At 45.2% G+C, this 15,589-nt stretch overlaps 1 protein-coding gene across 2 annotated transcripts in view; it reads right to left on the bottom strand.

Moving 5' to 3' along the window:
• Positions 1-15,589, bottom strand: part of PAK5 (p21 (RAC1) activated kinase 5) — an 82,438-nt gene that overhangs the window by 44,650 nt on the left and 22,199 nt on the right. For both annotated transcript variants that reach the window (XM_082757575.1, XM_082757576.1), the window contains exon 2: positions 13,366-13,506. The gene's annotated coding sequence lies outside the window, so the exon portion shown is untranslated. The remainder of the gene's footprint in view (positions 1-13,365; positions 13,507-15,589) is intronic.

Below are 15,589 nucleotides of genomic sequence, written 5' to 3'. Positions count from 1 at the left end.
ACCCCAGAAAACTCACAACTTGAGAATATGGCTGGGAATTCAATGCATTTACTGTGCTTTGGATCCAGGGGGTTCACAACGGCTGTTGGGTGCGACTCCGGAGTTGGGTTGGCTCCTGTTAAACCTCAAACTTAAACTCACTGTCCAGCAGCCCTTGCTGAGCTCCTTAATGACTTTTTCACTCTTTTCTGTCATTCTTTCTTTTCAAACAAGGTTTTTGTTTTTGTTTTTGTTTTTTTTTTTTAATAAGGAATAGCAGCAACAATAGTTTTGTATTTCTTCCTTGTTTGCTTTAAGGGTGGTTCTAAGCTGCTTGGTGGGGCTCTTCTGGCTGCAGTCAGAGCATGAATTGCCTCTGCAAAAAAACGTGTGCCTCAGACACGTACTTTTTAACAATTAGTCACCTCCATTGTGCTATTTTTAAACTGAAAACACCAAGAATACTATCGTATTTGTCAGGAGATGAAATAAAAAGCAATACCTGGAAAAGCAGAGAGGGCTGAATGAGAAGCCAACACAGGTAGTGGAAAGGCTCTTAAAAACCTCACGGGTTTCAGGCCAGGCTTGATGCATCACTGGGACAGAGGAGAAATCCCAACTTGCTTCCCTGATGAGATAATCCTGAATACTTCCCTAACAACCACAGGATAGTTTGGGATGTACAGGCTGCCTTTTGTTTGGTCACTGGTCTTACCTAGAGGGAGATCTTGTTACTTCTTTACATATACAGCAGTTTCAGAGCCCATGAAATGTCATTTCTTTTGTCACCTGGACGTCAAATGGATGGATAACACCAAACGCAGGAGAAAGCCAGGTTGGTTCATCCATTTCATTGGAGACCCAGTGTCTCCATGATCCCTGCTTAACCATTTGCTCTTCTTGACTATAACTTTAGCGTTTCAATTTAGAAACAAAATAAAGAAACCTATGGAAACCTATTCTGGTGCACCTTACCAACGAATCACGAGGATGACTTTAACTGTGCCTTTCCAGAGGCCACAGAGGCCCTACAAACCCCGAGCAGACCAAGCCAGCCAGCGCTGCCCTACCTTGAGAGTCCTCTGCCCACGCCGCAAACTAAGCTCTGCTGCACGGAGATCGTGTCACTGATGAAAATTGAATCACTTGTGACCATAAAGATTTTCCAGCCTCACTTTTACCTATCTTGGTTCAAAAAGCAAAGAAATACTATTTTCAAAGCACAACCACGTGGATTTCGGCACAAACAAAGCTTAACAGTCGACAGGATTCAACTTACTTGTCTAAATCCCACGGATTTTCAAGGTGTGTGATATAATTTTTGAGATGGGACAGACTCCTAAGCCATTTAAACACTGAAAATACATGTTTTAATCATAGCAAAATAAATCCTGACTGATGTCTAGACCACACCGAATAAGCTGTAAAGTGCCATCCTTTCTCAAAATGCCCCTTTACCCTACAGCACTGTGCTCACTTCAACCTGGGGTCAAATTGGCCAATTTTTCAGAGTTATTGTGTCACTGCACAATGTAATAAGAATCCATTTAAACAATTACAAGCTGTCCAGCACTTGTCATTGTCCATGTTTCTTTCAAACCCCACAATACCTTGTCTGCAGTTGAAAATTCGTCACACCACAGCCCAGCAGGGTGTCTCTTGATAGCTGGCCCATGAGACATATGTAACAGAAATGCACAATACAACAAAATACAGGAAAAAAATAACAACAAAAGGCAATGCATGCTTCTAGAAAAATAGTAAAAGCTGCTATGGAGTGGCCAAACCAGGATTTATGTCCTCTAGGGAACAATACTCATTCTTCTTATTGAAAGCTGCTCTTGTATGAGGGCTCATTTCCACACACTGACTGACATGTGCTTTCCTAATTTAGAAGTCGTGTGACTCCCAGTGGATTTTAATGCTCAGTAATTTTCAGCTGAGTAGCTTAAACGCACGTATCGTAGCCAGTCACTCCCTATTACCTTACACACGCGCACACGGCACCGTGCAGACGGAGTTCCTGCAATGAATTGGTCTGCAGCAGCTCAGGGCACATTAAAATGGGGGGAAAAAAAAAAAAAAGAAAAAAAAAAAGAAAACAAAAACAACGACCACCAACCCCTGGAGGTGACTCAAACCATTTCTACCCCTAACGGATGAAAAGACTCCAGATTTTCTGAAGCAGTTAGTTCTTTGGGAGCTCAGCCTGAGAGAATTAATGGTATTCATTTTGCTGGAAATGCTGGACGCCCACAGGGAGAGGATATTAAATAAGGCACCCATTAAGTGAGACACCCCAAATCTCAAGCTACTTCTGAAACTTAAAAGCGGTTGAAATATTTTTCTGAGGTTTTATTATTACGACTATGTTATTACATTCAATATTTTTAAAAATATAATCTAATTATGAAGAATGTAGCTAAGGACCCAGAAACAGCTACTCTCTTTTAATGATCTGAATGAGCAAAAAAATATTCAGGAAAAGGAAACGCTGCCAACGACAAACGCCATGATCTATCAGGTAAGCAGGGAGAGCAGGGAACCCTGTAGAAAATACCAAAACCAGAGTGGTGAAACAATATGACTTAATTTTTAACATCGGCATTTCTATGGGCAGGGGTGACTGTACAGTAAGCACTGCAAGGGAGGGACTTGGAAAGTGGCTGAGAACTGCTTGGAAACTTGCTCTGATCAATCACACCACAGGTTATACCACCTCTGCCTTTTGGGCCACTTCCTCAGTGGGCCAACCAGCACAGCCTCAGCAAAATAAATGGCATTGCCAGAGAAATAAATGGATTGCCACCGACTTGCAACACAGCAAATGGCGCCCTTAGGTATTCAAATCATCTTTTTTTTTTTTTTTTTTTCATGTAAAACTTCAGTTTTAACCTTCTGAAACTGAGTTTCTTCCCCTAGGCTGGATGCCGGTCACGAAGCTGGCATTACAGATGCACCAAATGTGCTGCTGGGGGCCTGCAGAGGCACAGCCAGTCACAAGTGCGAGGGGGACTCGAGGGGGACGTACACCTGTGGCAGCAGTTCTTCCCATTCACCTTTTAATTTGTAATATAGATTGCTTTGCAACGAATGATAACCAGAAATGAATCCTGCCTCATGCATTATTAACGGAGAGTCTGATAACAAGACCATATTTTAGAATGAAACACATCTGACCTGCAAGTGTTTGCCAATAAGCAAAACAAACTCGGATTACTTGATCTGTCAAAATGTCTTTACAATGCAAACAAACATGTCTGCCAATTATCATACCCACAGCAAGCGCCTGGAAGATTAAAATCACGCTTCTTGTTATTACTGTGGGTTTCCTACCTTTGTATTAAGTTTTGTTTTATATCACTCTAACATGAAGGAAAAATATTTCCATGATCCACAATAAAATGCAAAAGTATAGATTCTACTTTATTTTTATTTCTTACACATTTTTTTTTTCTTACTCTGCAGAGTGCTGAAAAGCTGGTTTGAAAGTCAATTCTTATCCTATTATCTACTGAATTGGTGTCATGCAATACTCAGTTTCTGAATTAAAAATGAGAATCGATCTCTTCAAGGGTTTGCTAGAGCTTACTGTTTATATCTCCTTCAGAAAGTTTATTCTAAGTTTTTTACGCAGAACATGGAATGTTTATACAGCAGTGAATCGCCCACCACAATCAACAACTGCATTCAAACAATTCCTCAGCACTGAGTGTTTCAGAGCTGAGGGACCTTGTCCTGTTTTCTCTTATCTCCGACCATCAATTAGGAAGTGATGGGTTTCACCCATTCTCAGTTCAACTGGGAGATAAAGGGTTCAGGGAGGAACTGAAACCCTTTATGCTGTATCTGTGAAACAGATGTGGAAGTTCTGAGACCAGCCCCAGAAAAGCAAACAAAAACATAATATAAAACTTAGATACAACTGAATGAAATAATTTCTCTTTTATCTCTGTGATTATTTCACTTCTATCTCTGGGCAAGCAGTGCAAATCCAGAAATATGCATGCTACTTTGATTTTTTTTTAATTGTTTTCAAGCTTTTAAAGGACTAAAATAGAAATGATTTCTGACTGCATGTAGGTTTTGAACAACTGGGGAGGCTGCTGCATCCTAGATGGTCACCGCTGCCACCTTCTATACCCATGGAAATTGTGGTTGTGGCTTCCAGGCCCTGAACCTTCTTTTTAGATCGCAGGAAAACACAAATTTAGTGTCCTTGCATCTGGGATTAAAGATTCTTCTTAAAGTCTAAGCAGCAAAAATACACCACCAATTAAGGGGGAGGAGAAAAAAAAAAAAAAAGGAAATCCCTGCACGCTGCCTGTGGTTGTGCTCACTGCTGTTTCCAGGGGCAGGGAGGCTCGTTAGCTCATTCATTCCCAACTTCATTACCGAACAACGCCTACAAAGCTGCTGATACAACTGGGAAATCAAGGGACAAGCAGGGAAAGTGGCTGCAAAAAGACACATTAAGGAAACACGTGCAGTTACCTGGGAGGTGGGGGCCGGGATTAACATGCAGTGACAAAAGGGACTGCAAAGTTTGCTGGCTGAGATACGAAATAAGCATGCAGAAGGAGTTCAGATCCAAATGGCAATAATATTTTTACTGGCACAGACTTACTGTACAGGGTCAAGTGAAGTATTTTGTCTTACCAAGACTTTTATTTCATTTTCACTGTTTTCCTTTTGTTCTTAAATGAAAAGAAACATAAAACTCTATTAATAAGCTCTCATAAAGCACTATTTTAAAAAATGAAAACTCCAAAAATGTCAGCCTAGTTTTTTCCTCAATTTTTTGAACATATGAATCAATAAATTGCATGATTATTTTTTATCTGATCTGAAAATTGTCTGTGCTCTACATGGGTACCAGAGAAGATGACTTAGTGTGTGCTTCATGAGGCAATATAAAAGTTTTAGGAAAATGATTTTAAGACGGTCATGATACTCAAATTATTCAAGACGTTGTAAATGAGTAACAATAAAATCTTTACACTATACGCCTGTTAAGCCTCTGCACTCAATGCATACTGCTGAAAACCTATTTTACTCTTTTTAACATGTTTTAAAACTCCTTCCTGCAGCAATTTGTCATAACTATGCTCTTGGAAATCCAAATGATTCAACTATCATGTCCACTGAAAAGTGCTAAGCAAAATGCCTCCACAGAACTGGTGACAATTTCATCCACCCAAAACCTGCCGTGCTTTAGGGAACACGATTGCACAGACTTTAACGAGTGAAAGAAAATAAGCCAAAAGACTCCCACGTCCATTGACATTAAGCCTGTCTTCAGTTCCTCTAGGTTGCAAATACTGCATACCGTGAACCCATGTTTAAATTATTTGGGTCAAAATAAGGAACACACTTCGGAGAGCTGCTCCTTAACGATGAGTATGACGTGGGATGTGTACGAGGAAAACAATTCGGACTCTTCGGTCAGCGTACACAGAGGCTGTGCAGTTCTCAATAGTTACACTGTTCACAAAGCAAAGCTGAATTTGTGACGAACTGAAAACTTTATTTTGTATCGGGGAAAAAACAGGATTTTCCCTACAGAACCAACAAAGGCTGCGACCCGCCATCACGTTTCAGAGGCTTTCACCACAGCAGGAGGCCCTGCCTAGCGCTAGGCCGCTGCTGGCACAGGCCATGAGTGGGTGGCCACACCATCTCGCTCAGATTATTATGTAACTGTGGAAAGAAGAGGCTGTCCTTTCATAAGATGCCTTCCACCTGTTTGCTGTACCTGATTGCCAAGTTCATTTTCCATCTCTGTGACCGAGGACCCCTAGAATCCCTAAAAATATTCAGTAATGCGACACTTACACCATCTGCCAAGTGATGGCAAACTGAACGACAAAACTGGTGCAAGAGCAGCCATTTCTTCTGCTACAACAAACTCCCAGGTATTACATAAACTCTTGCAACATATTACAGCATACCTTGTACTCTATTCAGCTGGCTTCCTGAGAGAAAAGCTGAAGAAGAATCAACTCCCAAGGCCTTTCACTGCTTAGCAAAAAGCTTCAAGCTCCCCAGCTGGTAAATTAACAGTACATTGGTGAATACACTCAGAAGTTACAAATAATCAATACAATTTCCATTTCCTGCAGGAACCTAAAGCCTTCTGTCTGCTCCCGTAAAGCCAAGGCTACAGAAGGATGTGGGATTATCTGTGAGGGGAAGGACCGCAAATGGGTTTTGCGAAGATCAGGCTCTGCACGTCACTTTTGCACTTAAAGTTATGGCACATGGAAAGCCTTCAAAAGCTCCAAAATCATCATCATTATCAGCCCTTTCAAAAACCAGCATGGATATTCTCATTTTATTATAAACCTGAGCACAGCACTCAGAGAGGACTCACCACCTCCTCCTGCCAAACCTCTGAGCGCGCTGCCAGCTGCAGGAACACGCTCACGTGCTTTGCTGGCTGACAGCCTCCGAGCGATGTCTGTGGCCAAAACTTAAGATACATATTTCTGTGTGTCAAGATATCACAGAGAATAAAAAGACTGAAGGCTACTTGTGTACATGCACTGACACACACAAACACAAAAGCTCACAAGAGCCAAGTACCTCCTCCCAGTTAGGTTTAACTGGAAAGCAGAGGGAGGGGCAGAGTGCCATGCAGCATCAGCTGCTGTCATTACTGGCACTAAGAGCCCTAAGGAGAGCTGAGAGTGACCTTCGCTCCTCTTTCCAAGTCTCTTTCTCCAAGATCCTTCACAAGGCAATGTTTATTTCTACTGTTTTCCATTTCTTTCATTAGTAGGGTCTTGGTACTGAGCCACCACCCATAGCACTCATACCAACTGATGCTCTTCTCCTAAACCTCCACTGAGTTATTTGTGCATGAGCATGCACGAACCCCTGTTTGTTTCAAAGTTTTCCATTGAGACCTCCTCCAGCATCAAGGCCACCCCTGGTCTTGGTGCATTTTCCCCTCTGGACAGCTTCGGGTGTTGGGATATGCCCCCAACAGCTCTGGGAGCTGGAGGCCAGCACCTGCACGTGGAGCTGCAGGAGATGCTGCACTGCCCAGCCTCTACAGAAGAGGTCAAGGCATGCCTCTGCCATTCCGACCATGTTCCTAAAATATTATTACAAAAATATAGCCCCAGACAATGAACAGAGCCTGCACTGGAAGGCAGCCCCTCTCTGTGACCCTGGGTGGCTGGCACAGGAGGGTGGCAGGGCACTGTTCCTGGTGGCACTGCCACACACCACAGACACTGCACAGCCCCACCGCTGACTCTGCTACCTGTCTGTCCACGTAAAAAATCACAGTACAAGGGGGCCGACCCAGCCTTCAGTTGCTCTCGGTGCACCCACCCTGACTTGTGTAATCACCGGCAGCACACAGCCTTTTTTTCTAAATTATTTCCAGCTTCTTCAGGATAAATGCAGGAAGAAGTCGTGGACAGCTTTTAAAATGATTATGTAAAACAGTGGGCTGTACAATACCTCTTCCAGTAGCTCCCCCGTAGTACTCTGAAGGTTCATTACCTTCAGAGTACAGGTAATGAATCTGTTATTATAACCACTATTTCTCCTTATTATGTATAGGCTAGATGGTTTAAATGGAAATAAGATAACCTCATCTCCCTGTGTTCCTTACTTGTGGCATGTCCTTGAAAATAACCAATGCTCAGGACTCCAAAAGCTGAAGGCTCAGCTCGCCCACGTATGAGATGTGATATGAATAAATCAGTGCAAAGTCCATGTGAGCTTTTCCTCTCTTGCTTGTGGGGGCTCAGGCTGCAAAAGCTGTATCTGCAGTGGAGCTGCCAAGCAGACCTACACTACCCTCGGTGCCATTTAAAAATCAGTTGAATCAGTATATTGATTTTTTTTTCTTCAAATGTCAAATATGCAGCAAAGTATTTTATTGAGAAATGTAAAAAAAAAAAAAAAAAAAAAAAAGTGTATTTATGATGGATGTTACCCGATGAGAGCAGAGCTGGGTGCCTGATGCTGTGTGTTTCGTTCCTCCCTGAAAGTCATCTTTGCATCTCATTATCTGTGTCCTGGTGCGGAGCTGTCTCATTGCAGCCTTTTGCTTCCTGGCTCATCATTTGGGTCCCAATTGAACCGCTGGTGGCTTCAACAGGAGAGAGCCCTGACCCTAGAAAGAGCCACCGACTTCTCTATTTCTCTCTATGGATATCAGGATGTGAAAAATAACCCTGAATGGTGACAGCACATGCAAAAGCAGGGGTGAGAGGGCAGGCGGTTGACTTTGTTTCAGAAAGCTTATTTCCCTTTCTTTGTAACACAAGCTAGAAGAGATACTGCACAGAAACCCAAAGTGACTACTCTTTTTACAGAATAAAGGCTAAATGAAAAGCAGAAAGAGTAAGATAGCGATACACTGCTTTCTGTAGCACTGCAGCTTTGCACCCAACCCTTTAAACAGAAGCTCTCCACATTGTTTTTCAGCGATAACGATGTGCAACTGAACATTAATCATCTGTTTGCCAAACAACTTGCCCAACACCTTTCTCCTTGCATGGGATCTGTTCTGGAGCCAGCTCCACCCCGCTATCACACTGTGCTTCAGCAGATGCTGAGTCCTCACTCAAAAAGAAATTCGCTGGGGAAGTGAGCTGGGAATAAACAGGGGTAAAAACAGCTCCAGCCACTCAGCACACCAGTGCCTGCTTCCTTCCCGTTCATTGCCGCTGTCTCCCACATCTCAATGGAAAACGAAGCCTCAGCAACTTAAACCCTGTTCCTTCATCAAGATCTTGTGAACCCGGTGGGTTGTAAAGAAGCACAAAGGCAGGGCTGCACATTGTCTGCTCTGAATCCAGCAGAGCTCACGTTCATCAGAAAGGAAAAACAATGATGGAAATTTCTGCCTTGGAAAATCCCAGAGCCAATATTAGTAAATAAAGGCTGATTTAATTACCAACACGTGCATTTTTTTCTGCTTTCTGCAGGAGTACACTCCCGTGGGGATGAATCAATCCCACTAACATGCAAAACCACAACTCACCTTTCAGCCCATTAATAGAAAGCTTTCTAATTCAGAGGAAAAGGCAAGTTACAGGCAGAGCAGAACAGCAATAATCTGAAAGCGAGCATCTGAAATGCTCCACTGAACTCTGCTCCACGAAACAAAGAGGAGATTTTTTTCTCCTTTTCCCCCCAATGACAGCTTTCCAGTGCTGCTGGCATCCATCACATGTGCAGAGGCAAATGCCTCCACACTTGGTAATAATCAGAGCAAGGAAGTTACAGATGGGGGGAGGAGGAACTAGGCTTTTTTTTTTTTTTTTCTCTTGGCTAAAGGCATACTTAAAATCTGAAGAGTGTGTGAGGGGAACTTTGCAGCATCTTCCTGCTCCATTTCCCCTTTCCGAGCAGCGCCAGGCATCCCTGCAGCTCCTGCACACTGCCCATTTTCCAGAGCTCTCAGTTTTGCCCTGCCTCTGCTCCCCGTGCCCACACTGCACTGGGGCTGCTTCCCAAAGGGCCTCTTCCATCAGCTCTCACCTGTCCTCCCCGCACTGCTCCTCATTTCCTTATTTCTGCAAAACCACCTTCCATGCGCTCTCCAGACTTCATCTCAAACCCACTCACACACCTCCAGCTCCGTCCCTATGCTCCCCCTCACCTCCACTTACCCACAGCTAAGTTACTCCCCTCCACGTTTTTGACCCCTGATGTTTGCTGCAAAATAACGAAAGTTCACAGAACTGACCCCAGGAGAACAGCTTTTCATGGTAATAACACAGAAAGGATTTTCCCTGGTGTCATCATATGCTAGGAGGAATAAATACAGAAGAAAGCAATACAGATGCAAAGAGGCACTGCAGGGGATAGGTAGGAAATATACACAAATTATGATGAGAACATCAAATGAAAAGAAAAACAAATGTAAAAGAAGCCACTAGACGCCTAAAATCAGGACGAAATGTTAATAAATTATTAACCTGTCTGATTTCAGGACAGGTGCTGTACCTTTTCTACGTAGGGAATCAGCTTTCTAAAGTCGAAGACACTGAGGCTTTATCAATCAGTGTACTTTGATGGAATCTGATCTGTAAAATGATCAATTACATTGCAGAAATAAAAGGAGGGGTTAATTCAAGCTTCTCCAGGGAAGAGTTTTTTTGTTTTGTTTTTTCAAAGATGGCAGTACAGCCTTCCACTCTGGCTAATCCCTTCTGTTTAAAAAAATCCTCAACGAGAGAAAAGTGACGATGGGGCAGCACCGATGAAATTTTCCTATGGATGCATCAAAGCAAAAACTCGCAGGTCAGCTCGCTTTCAGCTGGGAGAAACACAGACAAAAATTGCAATCAGTCTGCGATTCATATGGATGAATCAGATGGCGATGATTCAGACGGAATTATTGACCGAATTAGCCTAACGAAAAACCCTGCTCGGAGGAAGGCAGCAGCCCCCGGCTTGGTTTTGGCAGAAGGCAAAATATCAGCTTCCAGGCCTGGTTTGCCAAGGGTCTCTGTGGTGAGAGCAGAAGGTGGACTCTCAGAGAAACTATCTCCATTGTTTCGCGTTTTGCTCCAGAAGCCACAAGCTTCCCCTTTCCTCCTTTGCTGCCCCATTTTGTCCACGCACCTTCACGCTGTTAATGCCCAGTTATGACTCGAACACTGCCTTTAAGCTTCTGAGTCACCAATGGTTATTTAGGTCAATACATTTGTCTCTTCTGCTCTTCTGAATATTTATGGGTTTTGGTGTTTTTCCTCTTCCTTTGGTCCCACTGTAGCTCCTTTCTGAGCTTCCTCTTGCAAAGCAACAAATGCCAGGCACACCACACACTGTGCTGCCCATCTGCTTCCCACTGACACCTTTCCTCTTCGCCCTGCGCTTCAGCTGCTCGCTGCTTTGCGTGATCTCCGTGGCAAGGTTTTCTCATTATTAAGTCCACCTATCCTGCTGAACCAGGAAATAGGAAGAGCAGCACCATCCGCCAGCAGAGCCACCGACACACAGCCTTCTCCGGTGCTCGTCAGCACCAAGCTTTTTCACCCCGACACAAACCACTGCGGAAAACTGCAGCACATAGATACCAACGTGAGTGGAGGTGGAGGCTGAGGGGACAGGTGTGTAACAGAAAATTGGGTAAGGCCAGAAGAGAAGGCGCTGAATCGATATAGTAGCTTTGACTTGACCCGGTACTGAAGGGGAAAGCCAAGGGAGCAGCTCTTGCATGGCAAGGAGGAGGATTTGTGCAGCCCCGTTTTACAGGGGATGAAGCGACGGTAGCAGAATTAACTCCGCATCACGTGGTGGCTGCTGCGGGTCTGTTTTGCTGGGTCTGCCCTGAATTTTTCTCCCAGCACCCTGATTGCTCAGAATGGAATTTATTACAGACAGGCAAAGCCTCAGCAGCTCCCTTCCCCCAGCAGGAAGGCTTCATAAATCCATAAAACCCCTTCAAGCTTAGCGTTTTCTCCTATCTCTCTCTTGCTGTTGGAAGTAAGGCTTGCTGAGATCGGTAAGGCCCCATCTCCATCCGTGGCCCCAGGATGCCAGAAGCCACCCAGAGCATGTGGTTGATCCGGGTCTCTCTGCAAAAAACGAGCCTGCAGCTGGCTTCTAGGAAACCCATTTATAGAGGGGAAGCCAAAGGGGGCTCACTTTCTGCCAGGGTTTGGTGAAGGACTTCCACCCGTTTGGAGTGCCCGTGCTCTATCCCATGCTTTTCCTTTCTTTGAAGGAGAAATCTGCTTTCGCGGCTGCCTCCATGGAAACAGCAACTGCGTGGCGTTGGTGATGCTCCAGACTTGATGTGCTTGGTTCAAACACGGGAATCTGCATTTCTTAACCACAGAGCACTGAGAAGTCGAGCTGGGATCGGAGAGCCTGGCCTGGTCTCTTCGGGTTTGTTTGTCACCGCCAGCAAAGACCCCGTGGCTCAACTCTTACCCCTGTAACCACCCGTGCAAGCTGACCGCTGACGAATGGGGCCCTTTGGGCCTCAGATACGCTTAAGCGGAGGGACTAGATGAAACTTTTAATTTGCACACTTCATTAACTTGGGCGGCATTAACGCAGTTCCTGGACTATCGAAGTGGTTAATGGAGGTGAAACCAAGTGCTCAGTTTCTTTCCTGAAATGAGCTTCGAGACCAAACATTCAGTAAATTTAAATGAAAAGTAAAGAAATTTTCTCCAGTTTTCGTTCTGAAGAGGGGAAAAGCACTTCTGCCATTACCCTGCTTTGGCTGGTTTGTGTGATTAACCCATTATTTCCCCAGCTGAACTGCAGGTACACATCCCCTTTCCCTCCAGGGAAGGGGGGTGATGAAAGACTCGAAGGCTCAGTTCTGGGAGGTATCTTCCTTTCATGGCAGTGACACTAATTCACATTACACTGTACTGAGTCCACTCAAATAGATTTAAGAGAGACAATAAAAAATGATTTTAACATGACAACCACTATATCCTAATGTTAAGAGAACTGTTCTGCTCGTGGACACCCTAAAATTTTTTATTTTATCTTAAAAATGGGATCAAGCTTGCTTCACATGCCCTGTTGGATTTGGCCCCAGTACCCTGCTGCATTCCTTGGGAAGGTCGCAGCCAGTGGAAAAATGCAGCAACAATTACACCACTCCTGAGCTCAACTTCCAAAAGAGGGTAAGTGACTCCTTAGGCGCCTTGAAACATTCCCTAATCTGTGGCTTTCAGACTATTGAAGAGGATGCAGGGCAGCTGCACAAAGCGAGCACAGGTAGAGCAGCGGGGATTTGCCCTCTGGCTTGAGAAAATCGGCCAAGTGTAATGAAGCACATAGCTTTCCTATGATCATTTGTTCAGCTCCATAAATCCCAGGGCATAAATCAGGCTGTCAGGGAGAGCAGCTGTGGAGGGCTCTCTGCAGGAGCAGAAAAGACGCTCCGACCACCTCGAGCATGCTGCTGGGAGCCACACTGGGTGCTGGACCCAACGCTCCTCTGGTTTTTACATCACTTTCCTGCCACTGACTTCAAAGGAGTTGCCCAGTCGTAATGCTGAAAGGGCCAGCAGAATGAGGCTCGGTGGCAGCTTGTGGTGAGTATTAGGAAAACATAAAAGTCAACCCTCTCTAATTGTCCTTCACTCAACAGTACCTATTGCAATTACTGTTATTATGGCAAAGATTTTGAAATTGCTGCCAGAAACACAACCAGGGATTGCAGATGCTGCTGCAGCTTTCCACCAGTAAATGTTTTACTCGCTGACAAATACTTCCCTTCTGAAAACAGAAACACCACCTACAGCAGTATGCAGCCAGCAGCCACAGGCTGCTCTGGATTTGCAGGAGCGTGCGCTGCAAGCAAGGACAGAGCTGGCAAACAAGGAGAAATACACGACGAAGGCCCCGGGGAGCTCACAGAGGACAGGCTGAGCATGGACCCACCTTGGGGCTGAGCCCACCGGGAGGTCTCATCCCACGGCGCTGAGAATCACAGGACCAGCGTGTTGGAGCTCACGGCGACTGCGGGCTGAAGAAACGTCTCCTGTGAGGGCAACTGCTCAGCCCAGCTGGAAAGCACTCTTCCTATTGGGAACAATGAAAAAACGGTTAGAGAAATCAAGTCAGGAGAGACCAACAGAAAGATCAGCCATGTGTCTAATGAAAACTGAAACAGACGTTTTCTGTTTCTTCTTTTTTTTTTTTTTTTTTTTTTTTCCAAATGGGCATAGCATATTTGTTAAAAAATACAGTTGGAGGATCTGAAGGTACTTACAGACGTGGGCTGCATTTGGCTGCTTCCCTAGAAATGCAGGTATAATTTGTGAAACCACTGACGGGGAAAGGGTGATGACTGCTCCCATTGGAAGTGGCTGCAATGCTTAGCTGCGGTGGGAGAAGCAGGTCCAGATCTCTTCAAGGTCTTACTCAAAGCAGGGATTTAACAGAGGATCTCCAGAAGGAGTCTCCTCACCAGGACTACCAAGGTAATGGTGTCTCTGTCTCCTCATAACACCGAAAAGTTCAGAGACTGAGGCTGGGACTGGGTCAGCCACCCACCAGCAGCACAGCTCGAGCCTTTCTTCCCACCTCTGCCAAGAAAGAGCTCCGTCCCTCGCAGGGTTGCTGCTCAGGATCCCAGGAGCAGCAAAGCACGCTTCACACCCACCAAAGCCAACAGAAAGGACAGGTGGCTCCGGCAGGACCAAACCCTATGGGTCCTACACCGTTGGCCAAGAGCTTCAAGACTCAACCTCCAGCACCAAACTGCTGCTGCGTGCTGGGAGCCCTGCGGGATGAGGCCCCGCTGCTCCCACCTCGCCCCCCAGCAGCTGCCAGCAGAGTTACATGGAAGACTCCAGCACCGAGCAGCAATGATCCCTTCAACGAGGAATGGTGTTTCTACACACAGGGGAAAGCTCTGAACACTTGGTCAAAACCACCTAGGGAAGTCCCCAGCTCAGAGGCACAGAGCAGGCTGAGGGGATTTATGCCCTGATCCTACCCGCACGTGTGCGTACACGTAACTTTATTCCTGCTGTCCAGTCTTACAAGGGTTAATGGGACTTACCCTACACTTAAAGCAAGGCAGCTACCAAAGCTCACGGGACCAAGGTCTGATTTTCTCCAAGGCAAGAAGTGGCTTCATTTGCCAACAGCTTTCATAGGAAGGTAAGTTTTCTGGGGGGCAGCTCTTTGCCATAGGTTCTGACTATATAAAACAACTTCAGAACGCCACTGCCACAGTCACTTTAACAGGCACCGACCAAATTAATATTAAAAATGACTTAGTGCATAATTCATGCCCTCCAGAAACCACCTCTTACTCAACAGGCAAGCTGACCAGCCATATATTTTACATCACCTCATTTTCTTAGAAACGACGTGCTACTTCAGGAGGTATCTCCACGTATTTGTGTTTTCACTTCTAGCTTGGACAATGCACAGCTCCCTGCCAGGGTCCTCAGTGTCAAGAAAAGTCCAGGGGGACCACCTGGGACGGGCAGCGGCAGATTGCCAGTTCGCACAGGAGGGACTTAGGCCAGGTTTATAACCAGGTGGAAGCAGATCAAGGCAGGATCTCTGTAATATGTGTACGAGTATATAATGCTCTACTTAATTTTTGTACGAGTCTCCTTTGGATGCTTTAGCCCAGGAATTTACAGCAGCAATGTTTCGAAAGCAGTCGATTTTATGCAAGTATTAGAGAAAGTACTTGGGAAACACCTACCCCAATAAACATTAGAACTGGTACTAGGAACACAGCTGGGAAAGCTTGTGGCACCTGCAGCCACGGAGCAACCTGCCTCAAATCACCCTAGAAATGCACAACAAAATCGAAATTTCCAGCACCGGGAGGACGGGTGGTGTGAGAGCACCACCAGAGCCACCTTCAAAACCTTCCTTCGGCCCCCTCGTACCGAGCTGAGGACCCCGATCCCCCAGAGGCCTGTAGCTGTATTCACAGGTTCAGTTTTCCTTTTGTCAAGGCAGAGCAACAGTCCCGTGTTCCACCCAGTAAAGGTGGACGTTCGCTTCAAGTGATTCAGTTACATCACTGAAGAGATGCAGCACCTCATCAGGACAGTGTGTCGTGAAGGAAGGTACAGAAATTAAATAAAAGCCGTGAAAATCTGGGTATCGTACTGCTGAATTTTTTAAAAATAAA

This window comes from Aythya marila (genome assembly GCF_965140915.1).
Source record: "Aythya marila genome assembly, chromosome: 3".
NCBI lineage: Eukaryota > Metazoa > Chordata > Aves > Anseriformes > Anatidae > Aythya > Aythya marila.
This window is presented reverse-complemented; position numbering and strand designations above follow the sequence as displayed.